General features: G+C 44.7%; 1 long non-coding RNA gene and 1 pseudogene across 1 annotated transcript in view; one reads left to right on the top strand and one right to left on the bottom strand.

Moving 5' to 3' along the window:
• LOC149128739 (uncharacterized) overlaps positions 1–21,238 on the top strand; it is a 36,637-nt gene extending 15,399 nt beyond the window's left edge. Inside the window, exons 2-3 of the long non-coding RNA XR_016213509.1 lie at positions 19,431–19,502; positions 20,617–21,238. This is a non-coding gene — a long non-coding RNA (uncharacterized LOC149128739). The remainder of the gene's footprint in view (positions 1–19,430; positions 19,503–20,616) is intronic.
• LOC127493728 (casein kinase II subunit beta-like) lies at positions 2,983–3,609 on the bottom strand (annotated as a pseudogene).
• Positions 21,239–21,602: the final 364 nt, after the last annotated feature.

The following is a 21,602-nucleotide window of genomic DNA, read 5'->3' as shown; positions in this document are numbered from 1 at the left end:
AGTGCTGAGTAAACCTTTACCAATTTATGACACCATCAGTGATGGAAATGTCATCAAACTTTCTGAACTCTGCCACTTTGCTAGGTGAAAACATGTGAACTGATGTTAATTTACATTTCTCTTATTAATGTTTCAATGTTTTCATGTGATTAAGAGCTATAATATTTTCTGGAAACTGTTCCTATATTTTGCCTAATTTTTCTAATGAATTGGTGTTTTTAGTGATTTGTGGGGAGATTAATGTATAGTGGAAACAGATTCTTGTAACATGGATTGAAAATATTTTTTTCTAAGCTTATTCTTGGTTGAAAATTTTTTTTAATTTTTTTTTTGACAGGCAGAGTGGACAGTGAGAGAGAGAGAGAGAGAGAGAGAGAGAGAGAGAAAGGTCTTCCTTTTACTGTTGGTTCACCCTCCAATGGCCGCCACGGCCGGCGCGCTGCAGCCGGCGCACCACACTGATCTGATGGCAGGAGCCAGGTACTTATCCTGTCTCCCATGGGGTGCAGGGCCCAAGCACTTGGGCCATCCTCCACTGCACTCCCTGGCCTCAGCAGAGAGCTGGCCTGGAAGGGGACAACCGGGACAGAATCCGCCGCCCTGACCGGGACTAGAACCCAGTGTGCCGGCGCCTCAAGGTGGAGGATTAGCCTAGTGAGCCACGGCGCCGGCCAGTTGAAAATTTTCAATGTAAATTTTGTGAAGGAGGGATGCAACTTGACAATGTTTTATCCAGAATTCTCAAGCCATTAACTGACTGATCCATCTTTTCTGGACAGATGTGTAGTGCTTGCCTTATCAGGTAGTTCAGTCTTAACTCTACTGCAGAGTTATGGAGACAGGTTACAGTAGCTGTGGAGTCGTCTGCACCTGCAAATGTTGTATTTACTGAGTTGTTGATCCTCCAATAGACCTTAGACCTACGGGCTTACGGTAAAGCTGCCTACTAGGCTTAGCCTTTGAGTTGCTAAATGGATTTCTCCTATTCTCTTGTTGAGTTCTCAGGCCACACAGTTGGCCATTTTTCTATTGTCTCTCCTTTATATAGTACTGAGCATTATCATGACATTTGTCATGTGTTGCATCTGTTCCCTATCTCTTAAGAACAAATGATACTATTATAAAAAGTAAAACTGGCACTACTTTCATAGTTTTAACTGTTTCTCTTTCCATGGAAATCATATATAACTTCTTACTGAAGTGCTCCCCAGTCTTCTAAAAACTGTGGAGTAAGGAATGTTTGTAAGCTATCTCAAAGCTAAGTGCAAGTGCCACAGCTGTGCAGTTAACTAAGATTCCATGGCCTTAATAGATGTCACTGGAGTGACTGTTTGCTGGTGTGTGCGTGTTGCTTGGAGTTTATGATTTCATGTCTGGGAGTAAAATAGTGAGTGAGTATCCTTGTATGGAAACACTTCATATTTTTTAAAGTATTTTTTATTTGAGAGAGAGAGTGTACTCCCATCTGCTGGTTCATGCCCCCAGTGCCTTCAGTGACTTGGGTTGAATCAAGTTGTGGCTGGGATCCTGGAATTCAATCCACGTCTCCCATGTACATGATGGATTCAACCACTTGAGCTGTCTGTCACCTGCTACCTCCCAGGGTGCACGTTAGCAAGTAGCTGAAATCAGGGACAGAGCTGGGACTCAAACCCAGAAAACCTATTCTAACAGTGGAATGGGTTGGTACCTAAAGTGTGGTGTACCTTCTCTCCGAATGCATTTAAGAAGCAGTAGAGAGGCCGGTGCTGTGGCATAGCAGGTTAAGCCATTGCCTGCAGTGCCAGCATCCTATATGGGTGCCAGTTCGAGTCCTGGCTGTTCCAATTCCAATCCAGCTCTCTGCTATGGCCTGGGAAAGCACTAGAAGATGGCCCAAGTGCTTGGGCCCCTGCACCCACATGGCAGACCTGAAAGAAACTCTTGGTTCCTGGCTTCAGATTAGGCCAGCTCTGGCCTTTGTGTCCATTTGGAGAGTGAACTAGCAGATGGAAGATCAAAATTTTTCTCTCTTTCTCTCTCTGATACTCAACCTTTCAAATAAATAAATCTTTTTTAAAAAACCTGCAAGGTAGGCTTCAGAGAATATCTGCATGGGGTGGAAAGGAGCACTGGATGGCCTTTTGTCTCCCACTGCCTTTCAATTAGTAAGATTCTGAGTCTGCCTGATGTTCCATTTGTTGTGAATTCCCCTTTCTTGTCCCTGCGTCCTGGTCTTCAGAAGTCGGCTCACACATGGAGCTCCTCTCTTGGTGACCCTTCTCTGACATCTGTGTTTCTCCACGTGGGTTGAGCTGCTACTTCTTGTGTTCTCATTTACGATGCTACACTCATTTACAACATGAGGCACTTGTTGGAAACAAGAGCAAATTACATTTTTCAATATAAAAATTACAGAAGTGCACTTGAGAAAAATTTGAAAACAGAACAGAATACTCATACTTCATGCGCTATTAGTAGTAACTAGAATGCCCAGATCCCATGCTGTGGTACTGCTCCCACTACCCCTAGAGCAGAGGGGCTGTTCCCACGACTCCTGCTTGGTGGATGGGAAGAGTGTTGTGCAGAGAACTTCAAAGTCTGGTTCACGGTAGCTTAGCTAGAAAGTCGTTAGTAGTATTTGTTTGGTGGGTGAAAGTTATATTACCTTGTTGCCTTAAATAACTTCCTATTAATTATTCATCTGTGTTACCCTAGCTACTAAAAGCCTCAGGGGTAAGTCTCTGTATGGTCCCTAGCACAGGGTAGAGAGTCTACCACTTTAAGGGAAGTGCTAGGAGGTCCAAGGTCTCTCTGTTCTACCTCCCACATCCATATCTCAGAAAGTTAAAACTATCTATTGCTCTACATTGGCACAACCCCTCATGCACTTTTTTTCTTGCCTTTTCTTCTACTACTTTATAGCATATTCTTGCTATAATGACTCCTTTAAACTAAAATTCAAAGAGCTTTCAAAGACCAAGGGCAAGGTCAGGTGGGAAATTAGGACTCATCTTGGCTGGGCTCTTGGAGTTGCCTGAAGCTTGGAGGTGCAGCTGGCCAGCCGTTGGGTGGATCTTGACCCCACAGAGCCTGGGCACACACTGGTTGGCGGGTTGCTTGGGCTAGAACTCAGGCTGCACAGTGAAGACTGTGTGAGGGAAATATGCAGAAGTAGAGGCCAGCTGCCTGATGGTGTCGTGATGACTGGTGTGTGTATGTATGCATGTCATTGGAACAGCAGAGCTTTACCGTGACCTCCTCTGGGATGTCCAAAGGGCTCATGGGAAGCTTGGTTCTCACAATACACCTAGGGACATTAGCCAAAGTCTCGCTGCCACTACTCTGACATCTGGGTGATGCCAAGATGGATAACAACGAGAGGGCATCGGCTAACCCGTAAAAGCTTTCATCTTTCCTCAATAAGGTTGCTCTGGTTGGGATTATCTTTCTGCTGTTCATCAGGTTCTGGGTTCAAAATCCTGTCTGGAACTTGTCACTAGGGAGGAACATGCTCATTCAATCTAGTAAGATTGCATTTGTCCTGGATGTAGTCTTGGTCATTTTACAGAATAATTCATTTCTGTGTAGCCCTTAGAACCAGGAAATCTGGGACATTTCCTCTGAGATAATCACCTTCACATCGGCAGCTGGAGGGGGGAGGACTAGTAGCTTCCTAGAAAAGGTGGCAGCTGCTGCTTCAAAGCCCGTGGGCTAAGGAATGGAAGGGCCAGAAATTCTAACGTGATCTTTGAAGAACAGAAAACTAGTCAGTTTTGAGGAACAGTGCCATAGAGTCCTACCTTCTTTTCCCTGGTGATGGAGGTTTATAGGCAGCATGACAGAGTAGAATGAACACAAGAATGCAAATAGATCCAATCTCATGTTCTGGTGTCAAACTTTTAGACAAATTAGCCTTTTTTAGGTCTCTGTTTTTTGTTGTAATTGGTTGAAATTCTTGTGTAGAATGGGTCACTGGGACATTCCTTGCTGAAATGAAGAGTGAACACCCTCTACTTCATATACTTCATATTTACTTGGCCCACGTCCAAACCCTAGCATATAATGGGTACTCATCAAAAGATTGCCATCTTTCATCCAGCCGCCTACAATACACAATATGCTCCCTTTGAGCACCTGTGGAGTTTCTCAGCCCAGAGATGGTGTTTGCATTCACAGTCCACCATTGAAAGTAATTCCTTTATGTTAAGGCAGCACTGACCAATCAATATTTTCATGTAAATAGAAATGTTCTTATGGCTTAGAATGTAACCAAGTGTCACCGCAGAGTGAAATTACACTTAAAATTTTATTTTCTTGTAATTTGTACTTAAATTTAGTCACATGTGGCTAATGGCCATCATATTGACCAGGGCAGCGTTAAGGTATTATTTGTGTCTTACTCAAATGAGTTTGCCAGAATAATCCTGTCCCTCAAATCTGAAAATGGAAGGAGACAGGTAGAAGGTAATTTTGATGAAATAATGAACAGGATGGATGATCATCCTCAACAGGAGGAGGGGTCTGAGTGTGTTGGGGATGGCGGCATTTCAGAACAGAGTCAGCGTGGCTTGGGGAAAGAGCACCAGTAACAGAGAAATTAAAGCAAATGGTGAGAACAGCAAGATTGTTCAAGCCTCTTTTCAAATTTTCCCAGATCTTTCCCCGAACGGCAAGATGGGAAGCAGGTGGGGAGGAAAGAGCAGGAGGGAAACTTTGGCGTTTTCTTGGGAAGGAACATTTCTGTTAAGGCCTTTGACTTTCCTGTCAGTAATGGCTAAGATTACAGTTGTTAAGTAGGAGGCTCAGAGGAACATCTGGACAATTAATACCTAAGCCAAGACAACGAAATTATATAAAATACCAAGAATCCCTCCAATTTTCAATGAAAGAAAGACAAGTAGGTTGATTTTACTTTTTTTCCCTAAAGCTCCCAAGTTTGGTCAATTTCTTCCAATAATTGAACAATTTGTTCACTTCCTTGTTTAGATTTGCCTGTCTTGACATAGGTGAAATGGGGAATGCATGGGAGCAAAATATCGAATGTAAAGTGTCTTTGTTGAAACTCATGCTGACCAAAATAGTCTGTGAGCTTGGGAAGGGACATCAGTGATGGAGAGGAGGGGGCGCTGTCACCACACAGGCTTCTTACTGATGTTGTGTTATCTGGCTTCAGTCTGGAGAGTGCACTGCTTTCCCACAGCACATCCATGCATGTCCATTCCCTCTTTAGAAGATGAAGAACCTGGAACTAGAGATGTGGATTTCCAGGCTCATGTCGCTCAGTGATTGGCTGAGAGAGCTGGCTCCAGAATGCTCTTCCTGCCACACTGGCCCTGGCCTCCCCTCTCGCCTGTAGTGGCCAGATGAATATGTAGTCCCAAACAATGTGCCCCTGCACTTAAAGACCTTCATTTTGGTTTCTGATCCTCGCTGATTTTTCCTCCTAAACACACACAGATCATCTTTCAATATGTGCATTTTCCCCCAGCTTAAGCGACAGATCTTGCCATCTGTCATGTCCTTTTGGAAATGGATGCCAGCCAGTTTGACATCAAGAGGGTATATCTACCCGTACAAGCACTGTGTTATTTTCAAACTGGGAGTGACCTGGCCCAACTACTTAGTGTAGGGATAAAGAAACCAAGGTGTTGAAGAGGTCATGTGATTGGCCCAAGGTTCCAGAAATAGGTGACTTAGCCCCTACCTAGAATCACATCCTAGCTGCAGGCTAGAGCCTGTCTCCCTAAGTTGGCATTGATTAATCCGCTCTGCATGTATTTTCCTCTTTGAAGTTGTAACCACATGGAAGTTGAAGATAGGGAATATTTTTGAATAGTTGAAATGTGATATTCTAGGGCAGGCACTGTGATGCAATAGGTTATGTGGCTGCTTGGCATGGCTGCGTCCTATATTGGAGTGCATGGTTCGAGTTCCAGCTACTCCATGCTTTCCATCTGGTTTCAGCTGATGCACCTGGGAGGCAGCAGATAATGGCCCAAGTCTTACAGTTCCTGCCACCCACGTGGGAGACCTGGGTGAAGTTCATGGCTCTTAGATTCTCTTTCCCTCTCCCTCTCTGTCTTTCAAATAAATAAATTGTTGAAAAAAATCAAGTATCAGATTACTAGCATTTAAGACAGAATTGAGATTGGTTATTCAAACTAATCGCCCTCACTGATGTCATTTTGGGGAAATTCTGTCCTCTGTATTATACTGTATCGTAGGTTGCCCCAACTGTATGTCACATACCTTCCAGAAACATATGCTCTCTCCTGGCCCAACAAGAGGCTGGCGTGTTTCTCATGGAGGAGCAGCCCCGCTTGACCTTTAGAAATTTAATCTTGTATAATCTGACACCACTTGGCATGTAGATTTCTAGAGCTTTCCAATGCCGTCTCCTGGGCTTTGTCTGCGGGTGTCCGTTTATGCTCCCTCTGCTCTGAGCAAAGATTTCCTCCCTGATCAGGCCATCGAAAGAGAAGATGAGGCTGCTGAGCTTGGCCTGTGGTACAGAGAGAAACGAAGAGCAGAAAACAGCTTAATGCAAAGGGCTTTTCTTTTCTATCCCAGAATTTGTATTCAGGGGCCCTCCCAAGGCAGGGAAGTATGCCAGACGGTCATGAACATCTGCTCTGACGCTGGCATTACTGCGATGAAGAGGGACTCCCTGGAGGAGGGGTGAGGGACCCAGATGATGCTCCCGAGGAGATTTGCTGATTTAAAAAGTGGCATCTGTGAAAACCTAGTAAGCATATAAGGAATGTGCTGGAACAGATGGCGCACAAAGAGCATTGGAACAGAACCATTCTCTGAAAATCTTTCAAGGATTAATAAATGTAGGGAAGGGAATGGCTTGCAAATGATTAATGAGGATTCGAGTTTATTATACACATTTCCTACAGAGTTTTACTCTAAAAGCCGTTTACTTGGTACAGATCAACAGCACTCAATCATGGAAGAATCACAGAAGATTTCTGTGCAGCTTTGTAAAATATGCTCTATCACTAAGGCTATTCAGAAAGAAAGCGAGAACGGAGGCATTACACAGTAGGTGATGAATGCCTGTGTGGGAGGTGTGCACACTGGAAATGTACAAACCGATTTAAGTAAATGTGTTTGTGGTTGTGTTATTCTTATGTCGATGTGGATTAAATTTGAAAGCAGTGTAGCTAATTTCAGAGAACTGCATGAGAAAAGTCATTATGAGTATTCTGGACTGAGCATCAAACTGGAACTGGCTTAGCAAGACTTTGCCAAGAAGGGTTTGCGAGACAAATAGAAATGGATTTGATTGATACAGCAATTATTTGTATATAGGACACATAGCCCTGTGTGCTATGATGAAAGGTAATGATTTTCCTGGTACTCAAAATTGTACTCTTTGATTTCTTCTAAAATTAATTTGGCAAAAGTTAATTTTTACCTCTTGCTTAGGTGAGATCATCACCGACTATGACTAAGTAAAGTCAGGTTAAAAAAGTGTCATTGCATCTATTGTGTAAGACTGCCTCCGCGGCTGCATTTTCCTGAAAGAACGCTAAATAGGGGATTCAGCAGCTGGGCCTTATATTCCTCCTGTGCTGAAATACCCAAAGGGTGACAGCCCGGGCTGGTGGATGCTAAGGATGCTAGCAGGCCCTCTTGGTGTATAGATGATTTTTCTTGTGATTACCAGGTGGCTTTCGTCCCTGCCAGGATTGAGTCTGTGTGATGGGCGATTAGACAGAGGAAAGACAAAGAGAAAAGCAGAGAGAAGTGGGTGGGAGGGGGACTTTGACAAGTGTGTTTTGGAAGAAAGTTCCACCTAGCCACTTCTACTTGATTCTGACTGGCCAGACCTGAGTCACAAGGAGGTTCATGAAGGTGATTTTTACACATTTCAGTATTTATAGTGCGGTTGAAGCTCTTAAGGTTTGGGACCTAGAGTATGTATCACCTTGTGAAATACAAACTTTGGATTTCTTTTATCCTTTGGTGGACATGTCCTTAGAAATAAAACCTGAGGGGCCATCATTGTGGCATAGCAGGTGTAGCCACTGCCTGTGGTGCTGGCATCCCATATGGGCAGTCCTGGCTGCTCCACTTCCAATCCAGCTCTGTACTAATGCACCTGGGAAAGCAGTAGAAGATGGCCCAAGTCCTTAGGCCCCTGAAACCCGTGTGGGAGACCCAGAAGAAGCTTCTGGCTCCTGGCTTTGGACCAGCCCAGCCTCAGCCATTTCGCCATTTGGGGAGTAAACCAGTGAATGAAAGATATCTTTCTCTCTCTCTTGCCCCTCTACTACCTCCTCGCTATAACTCTGCCTTTCAAATAAATGAATAAATCTTAAAACCTGGATGGTTTGTACACTGTAGAAAAATGCATTATTTCACACTAGATGCCAGTTCTTCCCCTCATCTCTTTTTCCAGATAAAGGTCCCCTGCTGGGATCTCCATATGCCGTGCCCATTTTTTTTCCATGTCCATGTTTTTTTTTTTGTTTGTTTTTTGTTTTTTTTTTTTTTTTTTTTTTGACAGGTAGAGTGGACAGTGAAAGAAAGACAGAGAGAAAGTTCTTCCCTTTGCCGTTGGTTCACCCCCCAATGGCCTCTGCAGCTGGTGCACTGCGGCCGGCGCACCACGCTGAACCGATGGCAGGACCCAGGTGCTTCTCCTAGTCTCCCACGGGGTGCAGGGCCCAAGCACTTGGGCCATCTTCCACTGCACTCCCTGGCCACAGCAGAGAGCTGGACTGGAAGAGGGGCAACCGGGACAGAATCCAGCGCCCCGACCGGTACTAGAACCCAGTGTGCCAGCGCCGCAGGCAGAGGGTTAGCCTATTGAGCCATGGCGCCGGCCCATGTCTGTGTTTTAATATGAACATTTGCTTCAACCCATTGGCCATGCTACTGAAGCCTAGAGTTACTCAGGATAATCTTACCCTTTAAATTGTGTTGCTTTAGAGATGGGTGTTAAGCTTAGTGTTTGAGAGGCTGACATATCACATGAGAGTACCTAGGGTCAATTCCTGGCTCTGGATTCTCAATTCCAACTTCCTGCTAATGCAGCACCTGATGGCTCAAGTAATTTGGTCCCTACCACCTGTGTGGGAAACATGGACTGAGTTCCCAGGTCCTGGTTTGAGCCCTGGCCCAGTACCATCATTGTATATATTTGTAGAGTGAACCAGAGCGCTCTCTTTTTCTTTCTCTGCCTCTTGAAATATTTTAAAATTCATTTAAATTTGATTGCTTTAATAAAGATATCCAACCAATATAAAAAAATCAACATAGAGAAAAAAATAAAATGTACCTAAATCTTATAACCCTAAAATAACTCTGGTTAACATTATCATAAACATTTATCCTGAAATCTCTCTCTTTCTCTGTGTGTACCACACACATACATATATGCAAAATATAATTACATATGTATAATTTCACACACATTTACTTACACATGTAATCTTACAAATATAAGGGGACCATGAAAAATGTAACATCTACAGCCTTCTGTATTCACTCAATGGTATGCAATGATTATCTTCCGTGTGTAGATCTATGTCCAGATTTGTGTTTGTAAAGCTGCCTGGACTTCTGTTCAACTGTATCCTGTTTATTATTTAACAAAATATTAATAAAATATGAGCACCATGATGACTGCTCTGTTCTTGTGTGGTATCTCCAGCTGAATCATAATTTTGCTGTAAACATCTCTAACTACTAGGTTAGATTATACTGTTGAGTGTAGTCTGCATACACTTTTAAACTGTAACCCGAGAGGCAGAATGACTTGATGAAGCCAAGAGAACTGAATTATGATCTTAGCTTGGCTTCTTACTGGCTGTGCAACCTTCAACAAATCACTTCTGCTTTTTGCGTGTCATTTTCCACATCTGTCAAATAATGGCATGAGGACAGATGACTTTCAGGGTCTTTGTCACCATCGCTCATGTTGAATGATTTTACAAAAACTTGCCTTTCATTACTATTAAGTGGTTATCCACTCTGTGCGAGCAGAGACCAGGTCTAGATTACTGCTGGTATATAGCTCAGAGCCTGGTACTTAGAAGTACCCAACAAATATTTGTTGAATGCAGCTGCTAACTCACCTGACTTCTGAATTATTATACAAATATTCCAAGCCCAGTCCTCACTCCTTGCTTTTACCCAGATAAAAATGTAGAGAAATTTTCCAGAAGAGTTTTCATTTCACTTGGTCAAGGTCTTATTGTATGACTCTTAGCATGATTTTATACATTTATTTAGAAAAGTTCCAAGTCTACCTTGATAAATTTCTCCTGAAATTTTTTTCTCATTTTATTTGAAGTATCACCCAAGTTTTTTTTTTTTTTAAAAGATATACTTATTTGAAAGGCAGAATGACAAGGAGAGAGGAGAAACAGAGTGATCTATAGAGAGATCTGCCATCCACTGGCTTACTCCCCATATGACTGCAACAGGAAGATTTGATCATGCTGACACCAACAGCCAGGAACTCCATCCTGGTCTACAACCTGGTGGCGGGAGTCCAATTAAATGGGCCATCATGTGCTGCTTTTCCAGGTGTATTAGCAGAGAGCTGGACTGGAAGCAGATGCTCTGATATTGGATGCTGGTGTCACAAGCAGTGGCTTAACCTGCTGCGCCACAATGCCTGTCCCATATCACCCGTATTTCTATTTCTATGTGCTTACTGCTAGTGTAGAGAAAAGTTACTCTATCTCATATATTTTGTCTTGTATTGAACCATTTTATCAAAATATTAATTTGATTAATTCAGTTTTTAACATAAGTTTTTAGTATTTCTGTAAATAAAGTATCAGTACATCAAAAGAGGCTACTATCTGCTTTTCAAGGTGCATATATGTTACTTTTTATGTTTTCAGTTTGCTCATAGCTCTAGGACAATATTGCATAGTAAAGAAAACATGGATGTGAATAGGAAATTTGCAAAATAGCAAGAGAAATTGGAAATACGTGTTACGGTACACCTATTTATTTGAACCAGGAATTAGAAAATGATGGCAATGCTCTATTTGATAAAATATATAATAAATACTTATATTCTTTTTTTAAGATTTATTTATTTATTTGAAAGAGTTACAGAGACGGAGCAGAGAGAGGTCCTCCATCTGATGGTTCACTCCCCAATTGGCCGCGATGGCCAGAGCTGCACCTATCTGAAGCCAGGAGCTTCCTCCGGATCTCCCACTCGGGTGCAGGGGCCCAAGGACTTGGGCCATCTTCTGCTTTCTCAGGCCATAGCAGAGAGCTGGATCAGAAGAGGAGCAGCCGGAACATGAACTGGTGCTCATATGGGATGCTGGCACTGCAGGCAGCGGCTTTAGCTGGCCCTAATACATGTATTCTAAAAGTACTCAGTTTCACTATTGGTCACATGTCAAAGTGGCAAAAGAAAAAAAAAAAAGCTATAGGGGCTGGCATTGTGGTGTAGTGGGTCATGCTGCTGCCTGAAATGTTAGCATGCCAGCATTTCAATATTGTCCTAGAGCTATGAGCAAACTGAAGGTACTTGGGCCCCTGCATTCTTGTGGGAGACCCACAAGAAGCTCCTGGCCTCGGCCTGGCCCAGCCCTGGCCATTGCAGCCATCTGAGGAGTGAGCCAGTGAATAGGAGATTGGTTTCTCTTTGTCTCTCCCTCTCTCTCTGTGACTCTGACTGAAATACATAAATGAATCTTAAAAAAAAGACAAACAGCTGTAATACGTATTATTGGTGGAAGTGAGCCTTCTGAATTGCTTACACTCCTTCAAATGCTCATTCTCAATCACTACTAGAATCCAGAGTTCAAGGGGCTGGTGAAGCCGTGAAGTGAAGACGTCTGCACCCCATACCATGGCATGCCTGGGTTCAATTCCCACTTCCAACTCCCAGTTCCAGCTTCCCACTAACATAGACCCTGCAGGCATCAGTGATGGCTGAAGTACCTAGGTGCTGCCCCCCACGTGGGAGACCTGGATTGAGTTCCCAGCTCCGGGAGACTCTGGCCCAACACAGTGGCCATTGCAAACACCAGCAGAAGAGAGCATTCTCTTCCTCTCTCTCTAAAATAAATCCTTCGAAACATTCCAAAAAATAATTGAAGTTGCATTTAAAGTTTGCAGGCACCATGATGCGGCAGTCCCACTTTTCAGAACTGAGAAATACCTTACATTCAATGTATTTCAAAATATTTTCTTAATATGTGGCTTGTCTTTGTCACTTTCCTTGTGATTCTTTTATGTTCATTTTTATGCAGTTAAATGTATCAGTCATTTTATACCACTGCTTTTTTTTATATACTTCTTTTTTTTATTTATTTTTTATTTTTTGACAGAGTGGACAATGAGAGAGAGAGAGAGAAAGGTCTTCCTTTACCATTGGTTCACCCCCCAACAGCGGCTGCAGCCGGTGTACCGCACTGATCCGAAGGCAGGAGCCAGGTGCTTCTCCTGGTCTCCATGCGGGTGCAGGGCCCAAGGACTTGGGCCATCCTCCACTGCTTTCCCAGGCCACAGCAGAGAGCTGGACTGGAAGAGGAGCAACCGGGACAGAATTCGGCACCCCCACCAGGACTAGAACCCGGGGTGCCGGCACTGCAGGCAGAAGATTACCCTAGTGAGCCATGGCGCTGGCCAGCATGAAGCTTTATAACAAGCTTTGGTGTGGGGCCAGAGTTGTTGCTTAAGAGATAAAACCACTGCCTGCAATGTCAGCATCCCATATGGGCTCCAGTTCAAGACCCCTAGCTGCTCCACTTCTGATCCAGCTCTTGGGCAAGCAGCGGAAGATGGCCCCATTGCTTGGGCCCTGCACCCATGTGGGAGACCTGGAAGAAGCTCCTGGCTTCAGCCTGGCCCAGCCCTGGCCGTTGCAGCCACTTGAAGTGTGAACCAGCAGAGGGAAGATTCATTCTCTCTCTCTCTCTCTCTCTCTCTCTCTCATTCTGCCTTTCAAATAAATATATAAAGCTTAAAAAAAATAGAAGTCTTGATACATGTAAGGCATGTTCTTCAATCTATTCCAAGTGAGTGTTTTCTGTCTTTGGATCTTTGAATTATTTCCATATGAGTTTCATAATGTACTTTTTTAAGTTCCAACAAGTTAAAAAAAAATCTTAGGGTCTTAGTTTGGAATGAAAACAATTAATATATAAGTTTGGGGAAATAGCTATTTAGACTATCGTATATCTTTGCATTTCTTTAGGCCTTCTTTAAAGTATTTTATGAATATTTCAAATTTTTCCACTTAAGGTTTGGAACATCTTTCGTTAGATTTATCTCTATGTAATTTACATTTCTCTGCCATTATATATGACCTATCTGGTGGTTTTAAAATATGTCCACCCATTCTTTGAAACTTTTCCCTTTAAAAAGTGGAGCTTAATTTTTTTCTCTTTGGAATGAATTCATTGGCTCACTGCTAAGGAATAAGACAAAGAAGTAATTTAGAGGCGAGGTCATAAAGCATACTACGGCTTCCTCAGGTCATTCTCTGTCTGGGAAGGCAGCTGCCATACCGTGAGGATAGCATGTCAGCCCAATATAGAGGTCTGCATGGAAGGAGCTGAGACGTGTTAGTTTCCAGACAGGCGACCGTGTGGGAAGTGAGTCCGCTAACCCCAGCTAAAGTCAGACAGGGGCTGGCATTGTGGAGCAGCAGGTTAAGCTGTGCTTACAATGTTGGCATCCCATGTCCAAGTGCAGTTTTGAGTTCTGGCTGCTTTGCTTCTAATCCAGCTTCCTGCTAATATGCCTGAGAAAGCAGCAGGGAATGGCCCAAGTGCTTGGGTGGCTGCCAGCAACATGGGAGACCTTGATGGAGTTCCAGGCTCCTGGCTTTTGCCTGACCCAGCCTCAGCCATTTGGGGATGAACCTGCAGATGGAAGAGATTCCCTCTCCCCCTCTCCCCCTCTCCCCCTCTCCCCCTCTCCCCCCCTCCCCCTCCCCCTCCCCCCTCCCCCTCTCCCCCCTACCCCCTCCCCCTCTCCCCCTCTCCCCCTCTCCCCCCTTCCCTTCTCCCCCTCTCCCCTTTCTCCCTCTCCCCCTTTCCCCCTCTCCTCCTTCCCCCTCTCCCCCTCTCCTCTCCCTCTCCCTGCTATTCTGCCTCTTCAAATATGTAAGTCTTTTTTTAAAGTCATTTATTTAAAAACATTAACTCAACAATTATAGTCCCCACAATGATGTGACTCCAGCTTCCTAGAGATCCTGCACCAGAGCCACCCTGCTGAGCCGCTCTTGAATTCCTGATCCTCAGAATCACTGTGAGATAATGAAGGTCTATTTTAAGCCATTAAGTTTTGGGATAATCTATTATAGAATAATAAATGGTATATCTTTTTAAACATTATGTTTTAGGATTATTGCTGGTGTACAGAAATGGAATGAAGTTTCTAATCTCACCGCTAGCTACTTGACTAAGCTCTCCTTCATTTGAACAGAAATTAATTTTCTATAGCTTCTACAGAGCTTTGTGTAGATGATCATCTTATGTGCACTTGATGACATCTCTGTTTCTTCCCTTCCAATCATTATTTTCCCCCTAATGCAGATGGCTTAGCTCTCTGTATAATATTAACTAGAAACAATGAAACTGGGTCTCTTGTTCTATTCATCACTGGGGCGATTTTCTGACATGTTTCCATTCAAAAATATTAATGGCTAGGTTTCTGATAAATGTCTTTGATAGCTTAAGGGAGTTCTTTCTTATCCCTGGTTGCTTCTTTCAACATACACACACACACAGACACACAGTGCTAGTAAATCTGTAATTTATATTCTTTGCAAGGAATTGATGAATCAGAAGGCACAAATAATTTAAAAATTGCTGGATATTGTCACATCAGTCTCTCAAAATTTGCATGAATATAATAGTGTACGTAAATGCCTACTATTTTATCAATATTTTTCCTCCTGAATGCACCCCCTTGTCTCTATTTTTTTAAGGTTGATTTATTTGAAAGACAGAGTTACAAAGAGGCAGAGGCAGAAGGAGAGAGAAAGGTCTTTCATCTGTTGGTTCACTCCCCAGATGGCTGCAATGGCCAGCCACCGGGGCCAACCTGGAGCCAGTCTGAAGCCAGGAGCAAGGAGTTTCTTCCAGTTCTCCCATATGGGTGCAAAGGGTCCAAAGGCTTGAGCCATCTTCCACTGATTTTCCCAGGCTAGTAGCAGGAAGCTATATCAAAAGTGGAGCAGCCTAGACATGAACCAGCACTCTCATGGGATGTTGCATCATAGGCAGTGGCCTAACCTGCTGTACAACAACACCTCCCTCCCCATACCCCACATCCCAGCCTTGTTCTGAAACAACATGCTGAGTGAATTAAGCCAGTCCCAAAGGGACAAATATCATATGTTCTCCCTGATCGGCAACTACTAACTGAGCACCTGTGGGGAGCAACTGGGAGCAACTTGGACTAGACTAAGTTACTGGAATTAAGACTTATTCTATGCATCTGCTCTCCCACAATATGGCGCTGGGAGAGGAGGCAACAGCTTCTACCCAGCTGCCTCTCACCAACTTGACAAGCTGCAGGAGCTGCTCCTGATTGGAGAGCAGCGTACTCGGCGTGTGGGTAGCAGAGTTGGGATTGGTGGAAGAGGACTATAAAGGAGGAGAGAGACAACATGCACCAGGAACATCTATCTGAAGGAACACCTGTGCAGCCCCCGAGAGAGCCGGCCGGCAGTGTGCCGCTCCCCTGCGGAAGTGGGGAAAGTGGCCAGGGGGAACCGCCCTTCCATGGAGGTGGAAGGGACAGTAGCCAACCCGGGAAGAACCAGCAGCAAACCCGGGGAGGGCCAAGCAGACGAAAGAACAGCGCAGGGTCCTGTGTCGTTCCCCCACGAAGACGGGGAGCGACATAATGGTGCCGTGACTCGGATATGAAGCCTAGGCAGGGTTTAGTGTCGTTCCTCCACGAAGAGGGGGAGCGACATAATGGTGCCGTGACTCGGATAGGAAACCTAGGAGGGAAGAAACGGGAAGAAGTGGGAAAATACCAGAGAGAGAGACTAGCAAAGAGCCTAGGGAAAAGCCGGACAGAAAAGGTGCCGGAAGAAGCTATCGAAAGCCTAGGCATAGACTCGGATACGGACTACGGGGGGAAGCCGGGAGAAATCTCTAAGGTCGAAAGCGAAAGTAAAAGCTAGAACAAACAGACTCGGATACGGACTGTGGGGAGAAGCCAGGAGAAATGAGGGAGGAATATTGTTGGAAGAAAACTTAGGGAAATATACCGGGTAGAGAAAAATGTTAGGGAAATTGAAGCCGCAGGGGGCAGGCCGAGGCAGAAACGTAAGCCAGTTTGGAATTCTTTAAGTCAGCCCGGGGGTCAAAAGGCGAAAATCTGGAACCAGAGGCAGAGACGTGGGCTGTCAGGTTGGAATCCATCAGATTAGCCCGGGGAGCAAAAGACGGGAAGCCAAACCATAAGGCGGAGACGCATAAGCTAGGTTGAATTCGCCAGGTTAGCCCGGGGAACTTAGATTGAATACCGGTGGTGGCGGAAACGTAAGCTACGCTGTGTGACTCGCGGAAGCCGCCGCGTGCAGAGAGAGCGCGCGGGGCATGAATAGATAGGGAACGTGGGGCTAGTGCGAGGCCGTGGTGCGGACGCGAAGGGCGTGGAGACTGCGGAGCACACGAAGCCAAGCCACGCAAAGCCAGGAAGCCGCGCAGATGAGAGAAGCGCGGGCTGAAGCGGCTCAGAGCCGGGAAGCCGCCGAGAAGCAGCCTCGGGGCGGGCGCTGGGAAGCCGCAGGGATAAGAAAAACAGAAGTTTAGAAGTAAAATGAGAGAAATAGGAATGCTGGTAGATAGAAGTAAAATGGGAGAGATAGGAATGCCCGGAGATAGAGAAATAGAGAAAAATAAGGCCTCCCCTCAACATGGCAATGAGAGAGCTTGGATTCGGTCTGCCTGATTAGTAAGGCGATAAGCACCAGCAGGCAGCTCGACCAGAGTATGAGCTGCAGGTCACCAAAGATAGGCACGTTACCAACACCAATAAGTCTCCCCACAATACGGCAATGAGAAGGCTTGGATTCGGTTTGCCTGATAGGGCTTGTAAGCACCTGCAGGCAGTTCTAGCAGAGCAGAGCATGCGCTGCAGGGCACCGAATACAGGCACGCATCAGCGCCTAAAAACCTCCTCACAACATGGCGAAGAGAGGACCTGGATTCGGTTTGCCTGATTGGTAGGGCTTGTAAGCACCTGTGGGCAACTCTAGCAAGCAGAGCAGAGTGTGTGCCGCGGGGCACCGAAGACAGGCGCGTATCAACGCCAAAAATAAAAAGAAAGGGGGATCTGTGGGGAGCAACTGGGAGCAACTTGGACTAGACTAAGTTACTGGAATTAAGACTTATTCTATGCATCTGCTCTCCCACAATATGGCGCTGGGAGAGGAGGCAACAGCTTCTACCCAGCTGCCTCTCACCAACTTGACAAGCTGCAGGAGCTGCTCCTGATTGGAGAGCAGCGTACTCGGCGTGTGGGTAGCAGAGTTGGGATTGGTGGAAGAGGACTATAAAGGAGGAGAGAGACAACATGCACCAGGAACATCTATCTGAAGGAACACCTGTGCAGCCCCCGAGAGAGCCGGCCGGCAGTGTGCCGCTCCCCTGCGGAAGTGGGGAAAGTGGCCAGGGGGAACCGCCCTTCCATGGAGGTGGAAGGGACAGTAGCCAACCCGGGAAGAACCAGCAGCAAACCCGGGGAGGGCCGAGCAGACGAAAGAACAGCGCAGGGTCCTGTGTCGTTCCCCCACGAAGACGGGGAGCGACAAGCACCAAGGGGGAAACTTGTTGAAATGAAATGGACACTATGAGAAACAGTGACTTGATCAGTTCTTGTCCTGACTGTTGATGTACAATGTAATACTTTATCCATTTTAGTATTTTTTTTGTTCTAGTACCATTGGTTGAACTCTGTAATGAACACGCAATTGTTCTTAGGTGTTTAAATTTTAACTGAAAAGTGATCCCTGTTAGGAATTTGGAAAAAATTATGCTGAGTGAAATAAGCCAGTCCCAAAGGGACAAATACCACTTGTTCTCCTTGATAGGTGACAACTAACTGAGCACCAAAAAGGAAACCTGTTAAAGTGAAATGAACACTAGGAGAAACGGTGACTTGATCAGCCCTCACCCTGACTGTTGATGAGCAGCTTAATATGTTATCCCTCTTAGTATTTTTTGTTTGTTTGTTCTACTTAATACTTTTGGTTGAATACTGTAATCAATACACAGTTCTTCTTAAGTGCTGAAACTTAACTGAAAAGTGATCACTGTTAAATATAAGAGTGGGAATAAGAGAGGGAAGAGATGTGCAATTTAGGACATGCTCAAGCTGACTTGTCTCAAACGGTGGAGTTAGAAACATACCAGGGGATTCCAATTCAATCCCATCGAGGTGGCATGTACCAATGCCATCTCACTAGTCCCAGTGATCAATTTCTGTTCACAATTGATCATAATGATAGGACTAAGAGCCAAAGGGATCACATAAACAAGAACAGTGTCTGCAAATACTAGCTGATAGAATCAAAAAGGGAGAGAATGATCCAACATGGGAAGTGAGATACACAGCAGACCCATAGAATGGCAAATGTCCTAACAGCACTCATAATCAGCCCTTAAGGCATGCGGATCTGGCTGAAATGCCCATGAGAGTATTTCAGGCATGGAAAGCCAAGACACTCTGGGGGGGGGGGGAACCTAAATGAAAGTTCTCCGCGAGTGAGATCCCAGTGGAAAGAATGGGTCATCAAAGAAGGAGGTACCTTTCTCTGAAGGGAGGAGAGAACTTCCACTTTGACCATGGCCTTGTCTAAATATGATCAGAGTCAGTGAACTCAGGGGGCTTCCATAGCCTTGGCAGCTCATGACAAGAGCCTACGGTGATTATTGATGCCATAAACAAGAGTGTCGATTTGTTAAGTCAACAACAGGAGTCACTGTGCACTTACTCCTCATGTAGGATCTTTGTCCTTAGTGTGCTGTACATTGAGATTTAATGCTATAACTAGTACTCAAAAGTATTTTTCACTTTATGTTTTTGTGTGGGAGCAAACTGTTGAAATCTTTACTTAATATATGCTAAACTGATCTTCTGTATATAAAGAGAATCGAAAATGAATCTTGATGTGAATGGAAGGGGAGAGGGAGTGGATAAGGGGAGGGTTGCGGGTTGGAGGGACGTTATGGGGGGAAGCCATTGTAATCCATATTCTGTACTTTGGAAATTTATATTCATTAAATAAAAGTTAAAAAAAAAAAGAAATTCTCATAGCACCCCTTTCAGATAGAAACATTGGTTACCCCCCAGGTTCCAGGTAGACAACTGTAGTCAGAATGATTAAATAACCTGTCCAGGGTCTCATCACTGGTATATATGAGACATAGTCAGGGTCTGGCTCCCACGCTCATCTATTAAACGTGACACCAAATTGCCTTTTACAGTGAATGCCCTTGGGTGCTTGCTGTGTGGCGAGAGCTGTTATGGCAGAGTTCATCATGCAGCCATCATCTAAGGTAAGTAATTATGACATTCCAGTCCTTTGTATACTGCAGCGCACTGCACACTTCTGTTGGGGGCAAGCACTGGTTTGCAGGTGGTGTGGCCGAGTGGTTGATCTTCCTGTGCTCTTGGATTTCCCGGAGAAGTGCTTCCCACAGGCTACCAGCATGTGCCCTGGGGCTGGAGCCAGACTGTGGTATATTCTCTGATTTAGGGGGCAGAACGTAGTTGCAGTGTGAACACAGCAAGGACTGCCATGTGTCCTCCTACTGGACAAGAGACAGTCTGAAGGGGCAAAGGGCCAGGAAAAATAATGTCCTGGATTTAATCTGCTTCACCGCTCTTCCTACAGGGATTAATGAAATCTGAGCCTTGGATTTTTTTCTTTCTGTGAAATGGGGACAATATGGACTGCTTTGTGGTAGTGGTGTGAAGATCATGTAAAATAGTGTGTGAAGTCTCTGTGCTAGTGCCTGGCGGGTGCTGCTGTTTCTATGGCTGACAGTCCCCTTCTGTGTCCCCTGGGCAGTGGACTGGCAAGGCAACACATCTATTTGTGAAGGGTACCAAATCAGCCCCAATCAAAACCCAACACTTACTAAGTAATCCATGAATACACAATTGAGAGCTGATTATGTATTAATGGAGATTTTTATTAATACAAGTATATGAAAACTTACTGTGTGCCAGGCATGCTTCTAAACGCATTAAATATATTTAATTTTTAAGTCTTTAACCAGTTCTGTAAGTTACACAGAACTCTCACTATTCCCATTATGTGGAGCAGGAAACTGAGGCACAAAAATGAGGTAATTTGCACTTCATGGCAGAGCTGTTAAGTAGCAGATGTAGGCTGCAAACCCACTTCCAGAGTCTTAATCACCATGCTGTGTTTTTGCAGTGACAGCAAAGAGGAAAAATTCCTGACATACATCTTGTTTGCAGAAAGCAACTAGCAAAATCACACTTTGGGTTGCAATTTTGCAGTTTGCATGCAAGTAGTTTTTATTTGGGTATTGATGTCTTCCTTGGTTATATCCACTAATGTGTATTAAAGTTTATGTGAAGGGAGGGAATCCTCCCAAATTCTTTCTACGAAGCCAATATCACCCTTTTTTTTTTTGACAGGCAGAGTGGACAGTGAGAGAGAGAGACAGAGAGAAAGGTCTTCCTTTGCTGTTGGTTCACCCTCCAATGGCCGCTGCGGCCGGCGTGCTGCGGCCGGCGCACCGCGCTGATCCGATGGCAGGAGCCAGGAGCCGGGTGCTTTTTCCTGGTCTCCCATGGGGTGCAGGGCCCAAGCACCTGGGCCATCCTCCACTGCACTCCCTGGCCACAGCAGAGAGCTGGCCTGGAAGAGGGGCAACCGGGACAGAATCCGGCGCCCCGCCAATATCACCTTAATTCCTAAGCCTGGAAAAGACACAACAGAGAAAGAAAACTACAGACCTATCTCCCTGATGAACATAGATGCAAAAATACTCAACAAAATTCTGGCAAACCGAATCCAACTGTACATCAGAAAGATCATTCACCCAGACCAAGTGGGATTTATCCCTGGTATGCAGGGATGGTTCAATATTCGAAAGTCAATCAATGTAATCCATCACATTAATAAATTGAGAAACAAAAATCATATGATTATCTCAATAGATGCAGAGAAAGCATTTGACAAAATACAACACCCTTTTATGATGAAAACCCTAAGCAAATTGGGGTTAGAAGGAATATTCCTCAACACAATAAAGGCAGTCTATGATAAACCAATGGCCAGCATCATATTGAATGGGGAAAAGTTGGAGGCATTTCCATTGAAAACTGGCACCAGACAGGGATGCCCACTCTCACCATTGCTATTCAATATAGTCCTAGAAGTGTTAGCGAGGGCCATCAGGCAAGAAAAAGAAATTAAAGGGATACACAAATGGGAAAGGAGGAAGTTAAACTATCCCTATTTGCAGATGACATGATACTATATATAGGGGACCCGATAAACTCCTATAAGAGACTATTGGAACTCATAGACGAGTTTGGTAAAGTAGCAGGATACAAAGTCAATGCTCAGAAATCAACAGCCTTTGTATACACAGATAATGCCAGGGCTGAGGAAGAAC

The sequence above is a fragment of the Oryctolagus cuniculus genome, chromosome 1, assembly GCF_051225735.1.
Source record: "Oryctolagus cuniculus isolate XC-2025 breed Fujian yellow rabbit chromosome 1, ASM5122573v1, whole genome shotgun sequence".
NCBI classification, from domain to species: Eukaryota; Metazoa; Chordata; class Mammalia; order Lagomorpha; family Leporidae; genus Oryctolagus; species Oryctolagus cuniculus.
The sequence above is the reverse complement of the archived record's forward strand: the minus strand, read 5'-3'. Positions and strand labels throughout refer to the sequence as shown.